Genomic DNA, 12,697 nt, shown 5'->3' with positions numbered 1-12,697 from the left:
GGACAAGAGGACTGGCTAAGAGTATGGAATTAGAGAAAAAAGAAAGAATTAAATGGGAGGAGTTGTTATACAGCAAACTTAACTAGAAGATCACTATGGATCTATTTGAAATAGGAGATATTTCAGCTCAAACTTGAAGGTGTCCAGAGATGTATTTAGTAGCTCATAGACAAGGGGGAAGAGAATTCCAAATTCTAGTCAGTGAGGGATTGTGCCATGATACATTCTAATTTGAAAGTTGGAAGTTTTAGTGTTTATGAACTGTGCAGAGATTTTGACCCACTGGAGCTTTTCAGTTTCTTTGCAAGGAAACAAGAGCTAACAATATGTACAACTTGTGGGTGAAGTACTTTATCTTGTAGACAGCCATGGCTTCTTTTGGGTAGCCATTTAGGAATTAGTAGATCTGGTGTGACAATATCAAAACTCTTAGCTCCATGGACAAAATATGCTACAGCATGAAGCACTGGTATCAGGGTCAGGTGTATTTTAGGAAGTCCAGTCAATAGGAAGTTACCATAAACCAATCATTGGCAGTACTAGGGACTGGACCAGAGTCTGTCTTGAGATCAGATTTAGGGATGCATGGACATATATCCATAGAAGACACATTTGGAAATGCACACACTTACCCATAGCAATATGTATGCATATGAAAGTTACGTTTATTGCCAAGCATGAACCCGGAGGATTTGGAATTTCATTACAAGACCGGAGGCTACATTATGCATTAATCCTTTAATGCAGTCACAAGCAGCCGCACTACATCATAAACAAAGAAAGAGTTCTAGAATGTAGAGAGTAGGGTACAAATGGCATGAGGCACAAACAGACTGCCTCTTTTAAATGCGGCTCACAGGCAGATAAGTATCATTCATTTCTCTTATTGGATGTACTCTCTTTTGATACTATTTAAAAAAAACAAAAAAACCAGCTTTACTACTTTGACTGCTTATCATCTGTAACTCCCTTCTCGCATGCCTTTTCAAATGTTATGCCAATATTTGTTTATAACGTACCCTTGCTTCCACGCAGCTCCCCTTTATCGCGTTACCGTTTTTATGGGGATTACACCCCCCTCCCCTGTTCCCTACCCATCGACTTCCTATTGAGGTCGTCGATCATTTTACCGTTATCGTGCATATTTTTTCATAACCCAGGTTCAAGAGTCTTCTTTTCCACAACCTTTGTTTTTGCTACCCGTTTGTTCACTGCTCTACTCAAGGCTTACCTTTTACATATTTGTCAAGGTTCTTGAGGTTTTTTTGGGGGGTCCTCCGACGCGCTCGCCTAGACCGAGCGAGCGCGTCACAACCACAAAGGAATGCACCTTGGCAACGGCCTACGCTCACAGCCCTACTCCCGAGGATCTTTCCTCTAATTGCGACGCCTCTCCGACACCAGCTGAGCTCGAGCGAGAGCTTCAGTTACTCCGCTCGGATCAGCTGATGCCGGAGATCGCGTCTGGATTTATTTTAACGAAAATTCATCCTCAACACCTGAAACAAGCCTTAAGGCTTAATTCTTGCCAACTTTAATTAGTTCTTTCCCCCAATCAAGACCTCCTAGTTTATTTATTCTTGCCATCTTTAGTTCCTTTAAAAAAAAAAAAAAAAGGGGGAGGAATTTATTAACATTGCTAAAATATATTAAAAATATATATATATAAGAAATTATTCTTTTTTCAGTAATCTATTTAACTACAATTATTCAAACTACTCCTAACAGAGTTTATTCTTCCACTTACCCAAAATGTCAGACCTTGACTCTGACGATGCCACAGCTAGCTCTCCGCTTCACAATAATGACGCCTTCAAACTATTCTTGCAGAAAGAAATGCGATCCTGCATGCTTTCCACACTAAAAGAAGTGATGTCTACCAAAAGACCTCTTCCCTCTGACCTAGATGACCATTCCATCGACACAGTAACCGAGGGCAAGAAGAATAAAAAATCTAAAAACTGTAAACATCCTTACATTATGTGAGGTCGTGGCACCTCACTTGACATGGGAGGTCCTAGCACCTCATTTACATTGGGAGGCCCTCGCGCCTCAAATGAGAACGGTGCCCCTCGCGGCACAAATCTGATGGGTGTCCCTATCGGCACAACTACGATTAATGCCCTCCGCGGATCAACCCGCTATGGTACTAAGGATGTCGCAGACGTAGACTCTGATTCAGAGGAAGAAAATTTTCAAAATCCCTATGACGAATTTGTCTTGGACCTTGACGACCCAAACCAAGACCTAGACCTTAACTTTCCTTGTGAAGGAGAATCCCCTCCTCTTCTGACAATATTATTCTTAACCCTCTAGGAGAAGAAATGTTCTCCCCCCTAAGTATCTCCCACCCTAACAGCTCAAAATGGTTCCCTCAGGAGCACGTTTCCAAATTTATTAAGAGATGGTTAAGGAACTCCCTTGAAAGTGTCCGAGACCCACTATTCACGAGAAGGTCTCTCAAACCCCCAACCTTGACCCAGACTTGATAAAATTCGTATTTATGCTAGAGAAAGACCCTAGAAGAGGTCTGGAGAGAGCACTTAAGGGCTGCCAGGACCGCCTTCTTGACGTCCTCGGCCCCCTCACCAGAATCCTAGACCTGGCTGAGGAGTCTCATATTTCCAGAACGCCTCTTGACACCAATCTCATCCGCGGATGGAGTCAAAGAGCTATTGTCCTCCTTGGAAATGCCAATTTGAGTCTAAACATCGAAAGGAGGAGAACTATCCTTACGAAGATCAACCCCAAACTCAGTGACTTGGCGGAAAAAGAACCATCTGACAACCCTAAAGGCCTTCTTTTCGGAGAGGACGTGATTAAATCAATTGGGAAATACGTTGCCACCTTTACCGCCCTTGATAGGGCTCAAACGAATATGATGTCAAAAACACAATGGTTCTGTCGTGTAAAACCATATCTTACTAAATACACAGCAAAATTCTGAGTGAGTCAAAGGTGACACGAGAAACAAAAACTAAATATTTCAGTTTTTATATAAATTCATTCATTTATACATTTTACCTTCAATGATTATTTGCAAAGGTCATCAAAATACAAAATCATAACAATAGTGACAAAAGTGAATCTTAGTGCTCAGTGAATAGAGTGCAAGACAAATACAGTGTAATCTAAAAAGGTCTCAGTTATTATTGGCCAGCGAACAAAAGATTTAAAGTAGTCTTGCGAACTAAGACAATTCAGTAGTTTAAGCAGACTCTAATTGCTGGTCCGGGGAAAATTGTCGACGTTTCAACCCTGTTAAATGCACTACTTGCAAGTCGGTGCGGGTCTTCATCAGGACAAAAGCAACGTGATGATGGCCTATAGTATAGGCGGGGTTTTCAATCCTTTCCGCAGTTAATGATTCATTATTAGGATCGAGTGTATCTCGATATTGGGCGTCGTGATTATTGCTCAGTCACGAAGATGTCTCTATGTCTACTAATTCTCAGGAAAAGAATGGTCCGAGACGATCCAATCTCTTAAGGCTCGGTTGAGGTGATATAACGTCACTCAAACTGCTGTTATACTCAATAGACGCGGACGAGCTGGGACTTTTGCATGCCGTTCTTTGTGATACTCGGACTAAGAACCATTGTGTTTTTGACATAAGTTTGCCCAGGTTCTGAGGGATACTGGTTTACCCCATTGGTTGCTAAAATCAAACTAATATGAAGCGTGTTTTCAACACAAACCTTTTTGGACAGGCTGGAAGAAGGGGCCGTTCTTCCGGCCGCAGTAACCAGCGGCCCTTCTCGTCCTTCAGAGGTTCCGGTAGAGGCTTCTACCCCTCAAATCAACAATTCTACCCTCATCGAGCCAGAGGGCCACGCAACAGAGGCTTCAGATCCCGCGGAAACCCAAATGCCTCCAACCTTCCAAGTAAGTCTTCCTCTTTCCTCTTCTTCCCAAGTAGGGGGCAGACTAAAACTCTTCTACAATGTTTCGGCGTTGCTAACTCAAGACCCCTGGGTTCTCGAAACCATTCAGGGTTTCAAAATAGACTTTATAGAGACTCCCTTCCAATCTCACCCCCCAAAACCCTTATCTCTTTCAGTCAATCACGAGAAAATTGTCGAAGAGGAAATCTCTTCAATGCTCAAGAAGGGAGCTATCGTACAGGTACCCTGGTCCTTAAAAACTTTTATCAGCACCCTTTTCTTAGTTCAAAAAAAGGACAAAGGTTGGAGACCAGTGATAAACCTTCGAGAAGTGAACAAATATTTAGTTTACAGACATTTCAAAATGGAAGGTATTCACCTCCTGAGGGATCTTCTTCTAGAAGGAGACTGGTTAGTGAAACTAGATCTCAAGGATGCCTACTTTACCATCGCTATGGCTCAAGAACACCAGTGTTTTCTACAATTCAGCTGGAAAAAACTTCTATACCAATTTCAAGCTCTTCCCTTCGGCCTTTCCTCCGCCCCCTGGTGCTTTACCAAAATCATGAAGACTATTGTCTCTATCCTCAGAGAGAGTGGTATTCGTCTCATTATTTACCTAGACGACATCCTCATAATGTCCCAAGTCTATTTCCAAATTCAGAGAGACCCGAATACCACCATCCATCTTATCGAGAGACTCAGTTTTATTTTAAACAGAGAGAAATCTCTCCTCACTCCCTCCAAATCTCTAGAATTTCTCGGATTCACTGTAGATACCTCCAGTTGTCTCCTCCTTCTCCCTACCAAGAAAATCGCCAAAATCCGGAAAGAAATCAGGTATGTCCTAAAAAAGGATTCTATAACCTTAAGAGAACTAGCCCGGCTCATAGGTCTCCTCTAGCATTCAAGCTATCTTCCCGGGCCCACTGAACTACCGTGCCCTTCAGAGATTAAAAGGGAAAGCTCTCAAGTCTGGTCTCTGGTACGAGGACTCTGTGACCCTGGACCAAGAGGGCAAATTAGAACTTTCATGGTGGCTAGAGAACCTGGACGCCTGGAACGGGAAAGCAATTTTTGGCTCTGCCCCGGAATTCGTCCTGGAATCAGACGCCAGTCTCCACGGTTGGGGCGCTCGCCTCCTCGACCAAGACACTGGTGGCGCATCGTCACTTGCGGAGTCTTCCCACCACATAAACTTCTTAGAACTTACAGCCGGTTTATACGCCCTAATGAGCTTCAAACACTCTCTTCAGGGCAGATCCGTTCTCCTCAAGATGGACAACATCTCTGCAGTATCTTATATCAACCACCTTGGCGGTACGAAATCAGCGGACTTGTCGGCTTTAGCTAAAAAACTCTGGATGTTCTGTTTGGAACACAAGATTTCTCTGAAGGCAGAATACCTTCCCGGGAAGTCAAATCTTTCGTCCGACTGGAACTCAAGATCCCTCTCAGATCGGACCGACTGGAAACTCAATCTGAACATTTTCAATACTCTCTCTCTTTTTTGGGGTCCACTAGATGTGGATTTGTTCGCCAGCAGACTGTCATTCCAACTCCCAAAATATTTCAGCTGGATGCCAGACCCGGGTGCTTTAGCAGTGAATGCCTTTCTTCAATGCTGGTCGAACCTTCAGGGTTACGCCTTTCCCCCCTTTGCCATGATTCAAAGAGTCCTTCAGAAGGGGAGATCAGACCAATGCTCCCTGATTCTGATAACCCCATTCTGGCCCTCTCAGGCATGGTTCCCAACTACTCTCGAACTTTCTTGCGACATTCCCTTCCTCATTCCTGTGAACAAAGGCCTGGTCACCAACGCAGACGGAGAAGATCACCACCTAATCTCTTCAGGGAATTTGAACCTTCTTGCTTGGAAAGTGTCAGGCAATCCAACGAACTGTCTGGCCTTTTGACATCAGCTCTTTCTCTCCTCGGAGAATCTTGGGCTCCCGGAACACACTATAGATACAACAACATTTGGAAAAAATGGGTTTGTTGGTGCGTGGAGAGGAACTTGGATCCCTTGGAGGGTCCTATCGTCAATATAGTTAATTTCCTTGTCGAACAATTTGACAGAGGTTTAGCCTATAGATCCATTAACTGCTACAGATCAGCAATCTCTGCTGGACATTCCCTCGTCAGTGGTAAGACGGTAGGTAAGAACAATATTATTTGTAGAGTTATGAAAAGTATTAGACTAAAAAGACCTCCCAGACCTAAGTACGAATACTTGTGGGATGTCAAAACTATCCTAGACCTTTTCTGTTCTTGGCCTGATAACGCTTACCTTAACAGGAAATATCTCTCGCTTAAACTTGCTACCCTTTTATGTCCATTTTCTTGTCGTAGAGTTTCAGATGTGAAGTGTCTCGACATTTCTTATAGATCCTATGATATGTTTGGAGTTAAATTTGATATATTCAGAAGGACTAAAACTATGTCAGACTCGATTTTTTATCCTTGTTTCGACCTTTGCAAGAAATTGTGCGTCATAGACTGCATGAGAGAATATGATTTGAGAATGAAAGACCTTCGTCCTTTAGATGCCAAACAACTCCTTATATCTTTTGTTAAACCCTTTAAACCAGTTACTTCCTCCTCCATCGCTAGATGGGTCAAATCAATAATGAATCTAGCCGGTATTGCTCTTTCTAAATTCCAAGCTCATTCTCTCAGAGGCGCTATGGCAAGCAAATCCTTCTGGTCTGGAGGTAAGTTGAATGATATTCTTAAAGCGGCAGATTGGTCCAACGCTTCAACCTTTGCTCACCATTATTGTAAACCTATTGAACATATGTCTGATGTGGTACTTCATGGCTACCAACATGCATAATGTAACCTCCGGTCTTGTAATGAAATTGCGATTCTCCTATTAACATGACCAGAGAATCTGGATTTCATTAAAGACACAGAGGCTATCATTATCCCACCCTTAGCCACTCCCTTGGTGGTTTAATTTCGAAATTTGTATGTTTATATTCTGTACTTTGATATGTTGATATCAGCCCATGTCTTTAACATACGATTATTTTTTCTTTCGTCATTTTACATTTCTCCTCTCTTTTTCAGATAATTCTGGATAAACACCTATCTCCAGCTTTCTTCACTTCGGACCTCTCGTTACCTTCAACTTCTAGTTCAACCTGGATCTCATCTCTGAACTTTATCTACTTGTTTGCATTTAAAAGAGGCAGTCTGTTTGTGCCTCATGCCATTTGTACCCTACTCTCTACATTCTAGAACTCTTTCTTTGTTTATGATGTAGTACGGCTGCTTGTGACTGCATTAAAGGATTAATGCAGAATGATAGCCTCCGTGTCTTTAATGAAATCCAGATTCTCTGGTCATGTTAATAGGAGAATCGCAATTCTCAGTGATGATCGACATTCAGTCAAGGATCCCACAAACATCATTCTAGGATTGGACGGGTAAGGTTGATTGTTTAGATGGGATGGGTGAGGATTAAAAAAATGCAGCGTGAAAGCAAGATAGGAGAACAAAGAAGGCATGTAACACAATAGAGGTGAGCATGGCTAGTTTACATCTTGTGTTGGAGATAGAGACCACTATTTTCCAAGATGATGAGCCGATATATGAATAAAGCACCACTGCATGCCAATAAATGGATGCATTAACATTCATGCAGACCAATCGAATAACTCTTTTCGCAAAATAAAGCTATGCAGCACATTCAATCATTCTTGCCATGAAGTCATTTTCTCATAGTTTGCCTCCTCACAGGTTTTTCTATAGTGGTACTTACCAATTGATGAGCCATTCAGATAGGAGATGCAGTCTGTAGGTAAGGAGGTCCAGCATTCCCTTCAGCTGCATGTTATTTCTAGTTGAGGTGGCTCGGGTTACAATATTAGGTGGAAGAGGGTGGAAGTGGTAGCTGGATAACTGTGTGCACATTTGCACCCTCTTCCTTCATTAAATTCTTTCTCTTCTTGCTTTCATTATTTTGGCAACACAGAAATGCAACTGTTAGGGAATAGATCATATTGCCTTTATAAAACATTAAGTAATTATCATTGTTATTATTACTAGATTTCTTCCTTAAAGTATTCTGAAAACAGTACGTAAGCCTGGCAAGCTTAGGTGTGTGCAGCTGGCAAATGTTTGCTAAAACAGCCCCTTTCGATCTATTGATGCTCTGCGTTGGTGCAGTCTGACTGATTTAGTGTTTCCCTGGCAGGATGTAGACTTACCCTGGCATGGCAGCGCTTTTAAAAGCACAGAAGAGAGATTTCTACATCAAGAGACGCACACCAGGGTTGGTCCAAACTCTGCTAGTAAAATATACTGCAAATATAGCAAGCATTTATTTCCCACTGCAGTTCTAGATTTTGCTTTGAGTAAATGTTTACAGAACTGTTGCACAGTTGTTGGTTGAACTCTATTGACTTGTGGATGTGCAAGTTAATACTACCATCTCATACTGATATAAAATAAATTGGTTTGAAAATGACTCTTTCTAATCACAGTGTTCACAGTGAGATGTCTGTCAGATCATACTTTTCCACAGGGGGGTTTCAGGCAATTTTCCTACCATATTTCACTTTACAAATCATTGCATCCTCCTCCAATGATTGTTAGCAAGTGTGCGCAATATGACATTATACGAAAATGAAGACACATTTATAGAGACCAATGATCATGAAAATGCAATAAAGGAAATTGCTCATGGTATTTTTTTATTTAGATTGACGATGAAGAAAATACTTTAAACATTGGAAGCATTGATCAGAAGCAGGTTTTGTATGTTTTAGAACCAAGGTGGGTGCTAAAGCATATTAGGTTTAGTGTTTTGTTTTTAAGATCAGATTAGGAAAACATTTACATACAGGTTTAGAGTTAGTATAGCTTAGATTTAAGATTAAGAGTCTGGTGATACCTGGGATAAGGGATAGAGCTTTGTTAAATGGTTAGGGTTAAGACGGGATTATGGCTATAGTGAACGTTAGGGTTAGAATGAGTGCTAGGTTTAGATTTTGGGTGAGGGTTAATTTGTGGACTATGTTTGATTGAGAAGTGGGGCTTTGCTTAGCCTATATTTAAGAATTATGTTAGGTTTAGGGTCCATTTTCTGTTTAAGGCTAAGGCATGGTTTTGGTTTATGATAAGTATTAGGCTTTGAGTTGGATTTTTTTCAAGGTTGCATTTAGTAGTTTGTGTGTATAGCATTTTTCTCTCTTAAAATGCGTTCTTAGAATGTTATCTTTTTGATTTCCAGATAGACTCAGTTTATCATCACACTCTCCATTCTTTTTATTTCTAGATTATGTTGTCTAATTTTTTCCTTCCTTTTATTATTCTTGACCCGCTCATTCTGATAATGATGTCCCTTAAATCCACTCTTAATGTGTTCCAAATGATGGTGCATATAGAACATTCTTCTTCGTCTTGTATAAATTGAATTATTTGCCTCCTAGTCTGATTCATGAACTCTGAGTTATATTTTAGGGATTGTCAACCAGTATGATCAGAGGCGCTTCTGGTATCTATAAAGTGCTTCATCTTGACGGTGAGAAAATCCAGGTCATATCCCGTTTAGCTTATTTTCACATCTTCTTGTCACTTGTTCATGCAGGGACCTTTTGTTATTCAGAACCCAAGCCAAATCCAAAAGCCTACTGATCACTAGTTCTGATTATGTTAACTTATGTACTAGGCTGAATGAGTTACTATGACTTCTACTAACGCTGATAGTGAGTGAGTTAGTACTACGTAGACTGGAGATACTGACAATGCTGTAAGCTGAGGGCCATATTATCAAGGAACGGCGATAACATTATCGCCGCTTTAGCGGCAGGAAACTGCCGCTAAAGCGGCGATAATGGGCTTCTGTGAACCTGGGCTTCCACGGGAATTCACAAGGGCATATTATCAAGCCCATTATCACCGCTTTAGCGGCAGTTTCCTGCCGCTGAAGCGACGATAATGTTATCGCAGTTCCTTGATAATATGGCCCGAGTTTCTAAGGGTTGCACTATAGCAAGGTTAGCGTTACGGTATATGCAATGATGTTCCATTCGTAGTAGCACTTAGGCACACACATTTTCAGTATTGTAATATTAAAGAACTGAGCATTTAAAGATGCTAATACTTAGAGGAGTAAAACAGAGGGGTTTGACTTCATGCACTCCTTTTTATCATCTTTTTTCTTTGAAATTTTATTCCATTTTTGATTCGATTGCGTGCTAGCCCGGAAAAACGTGGATTGCCCTATTCCACGTGGGTAATAGTATCTTTCAAAGTGGGGGCGACGTCTCACCCCGACCGGACGCACAGCGTACACAAAGCATGACTTTGATGCCATAGTATCCATTTTCCACATTTTATTCAAATTTCTTCCAACTTAAACCTTGTAATCCTTGGTACATCTTGTCACATGAGAGACATCTTATGTTTTATAGTCCTTAACAACTGCAAACATGCCAATCCAGGCCTTATTTTGTAGCGCGGTACATAAGTATTGCCCATTCATTGATCCACATAACCCAATGCATTTCGGGCCTCCGTTCGGCCCTTCGTCAGGGGTACTCTACAATTTAAAAACATAGTTGTCAAAAAACGTGTCTTTAAATCAATGCATCACATCAAAATTTACGTTGAATTGTTTTGTTATTAACCTCATATGTATTAACGTTTTCCCGCTAATAGTAACCCTAAAGTTACTCCTACATTGATGCCCACTGCCATCTCCCCTATACTCATATATAAACCCTTAAATGTATCTCAATCCAGTCACAAACCCCCTTCAAAAGCAAGTTGTTGCCTACCAACTAAAACACCCCAAGCTGTTACCTGCTGATTTAACTTCCATGCACGTCTCTCAGTTCAAACGCCAACCTCCCTCTACTGCATGCTTTCCTAAATCTGTGTTTCAACACCTGTGCTCAATTGTGACCCTCCTACTTTCATCACTTCCTTCGTTAACCCTGTGTCTCCCTTTGTATAAGGCTATTGCCTGCATATGCCTCAACAGACTTTCGTAGTTCAGAACAGCAAAAATTGTTTCTGAAAAGTAACCAACACTTTATCTGGCCCTAGTGATCTTTCGACTTGTCAAAGTACCACCACTCATGTAAATCTGCTGGTTGTAATATAAACCGGAAGACTGATAAACTACATGTCCCAACATCCACTGCTGTTACCCACCTAAAGTGTGACTATGCCGAGTGTATCACCCTGATTGATCTACTCTTCTACCGTGCTGCGCATCTATCCTGACTGCCCCGCCCACCCTTAGTTGACCAGAACGTTAATACTATGCATATACATTTTGCGTTTACATAAACAAATGTGCTTATTCAACGTGCGCACGTAAACGTGCGTGTTGATAGATCCATCTTGAGTTTAAATACAGTTCATTTAGCTTAAAAATTGCACAATTCAAAGGAACATTGTTTGGGAATGAGTTCTTTATCCAGTCTCTCTTGTGACATAAGATCCATTTTCTTCGCTGACCGTAATGGGTGCAATTCGTCGCAGGGCAAATAGTAATAATTGCAAAACAGATGGGTTTGACTTCATGCACTCCTTTTTATCATCTTTTTTCTTTGAAATTTTATTCCATTTTTGATTCGATTGCGTGCTAGCCCGGAAAAACGTGGATTGCCCTATTCCACGTGGGTAATAGTATCTTTCAAAGTGGGGGCGACGTCTCACCCCGACCGGACGCACAGCGTACACAAAGCATGACTTTGATGCCATAGTATCCATTTTCCACATTTTATTCAAATTTCTTCCAACTTAAACCTTGTAATCCTTGGTACATCTTGTCACATGAGAGACATCTTATGTTTTATAGTCCTTAACAACTGCAAACATGCCAATCCAGGCCTTATTTTGTAGCGCGGTACATAAGTATTGCCCATTCATTGATCCACATAACCCAATGCATTTCGGGCCTCCGTTCGGCCCTTCGTCAGGGGTACTCTACAATTTAAAAACATAGTTGTCAAAAAACGTGGGAGGTTGGCGTTTGAACTGAGAGACGTGCATGGAAGTTAAATCAGCAGGTAACAGCTTGGGGTGTTTTAGTTGGTAGGCAACAACTTGCTTTTGAAGGGGGTTTGTGACTGGATTGAGATACATTTAAGGGTTTATATATGAGTATAGGGGAGATGGCAGTGGGCATCAATGTAGGAGTAACTTTAGGGTTACTATTAGCGGGAAAACGTTAATACATATGAGGTTAATAACAAAACAATTCAACGTAAATTTTGATGTGATGCATTGATTTAAAGACACGTTTTTTGACAACTATGTTTTTAAATTGTAGAGTACCCCTGACGAAGGGCCGAACGGAGGCCCGAAATGCATTGGGTTATGTGGATCAATGAATGGGCAATACTTATGTACCGCGCTACAAAATAAGGCCTGGATTGGCATGTTTGCAGTTGTTAAGGACTATAAAACATAAGATGTCTCTCATGTGACAAGATGTACCAAGGATTACAAGGTTTAAGTTGGAAGAAATTTGAATAAAATGTGGAAAATGGATACTATGGCATCAAAGTCATGCTTTGTGTACGCTGTGCGTCCGGTCGGGGTGAGACGTCGCCCCCACTTTGAAAAATACTTAGAGGAGTTCATGGATTTTAAATGCTTTCTTAATATGCAATCAGGTATGCTTTTCAAGACACAGTAATTATTGGTTGTGAAATACATTACTGCTGTCTTTCGGTCTAGCACAATCATCTTACAGTACACAGATTGCCATAAAGTAATACACAGCTCTTTCTGTGGTGTTAAAAGTATTGCCACAACATCCAGCACTGTTATCTTTCTTAATAATTTTA

This window comes from Triturus cristatus, chromosome 2_2 (assembly GCF_964204655.1).
Source record: "Triturus cristatus chromosome 2_2, aTriCri1.1, whole genome shotgun sequence".
NCBI classification, from domain to species: Eukaryota; Metazoa; Chordata; class Amphibia; order Caudata; family Salamandridae; genus Triturus; species Triturus cristatus.
The sequence above is the reverse complement of the archived record's forward strand: the minus strand, read 5'-3'. Positions refer to the sequence as shown.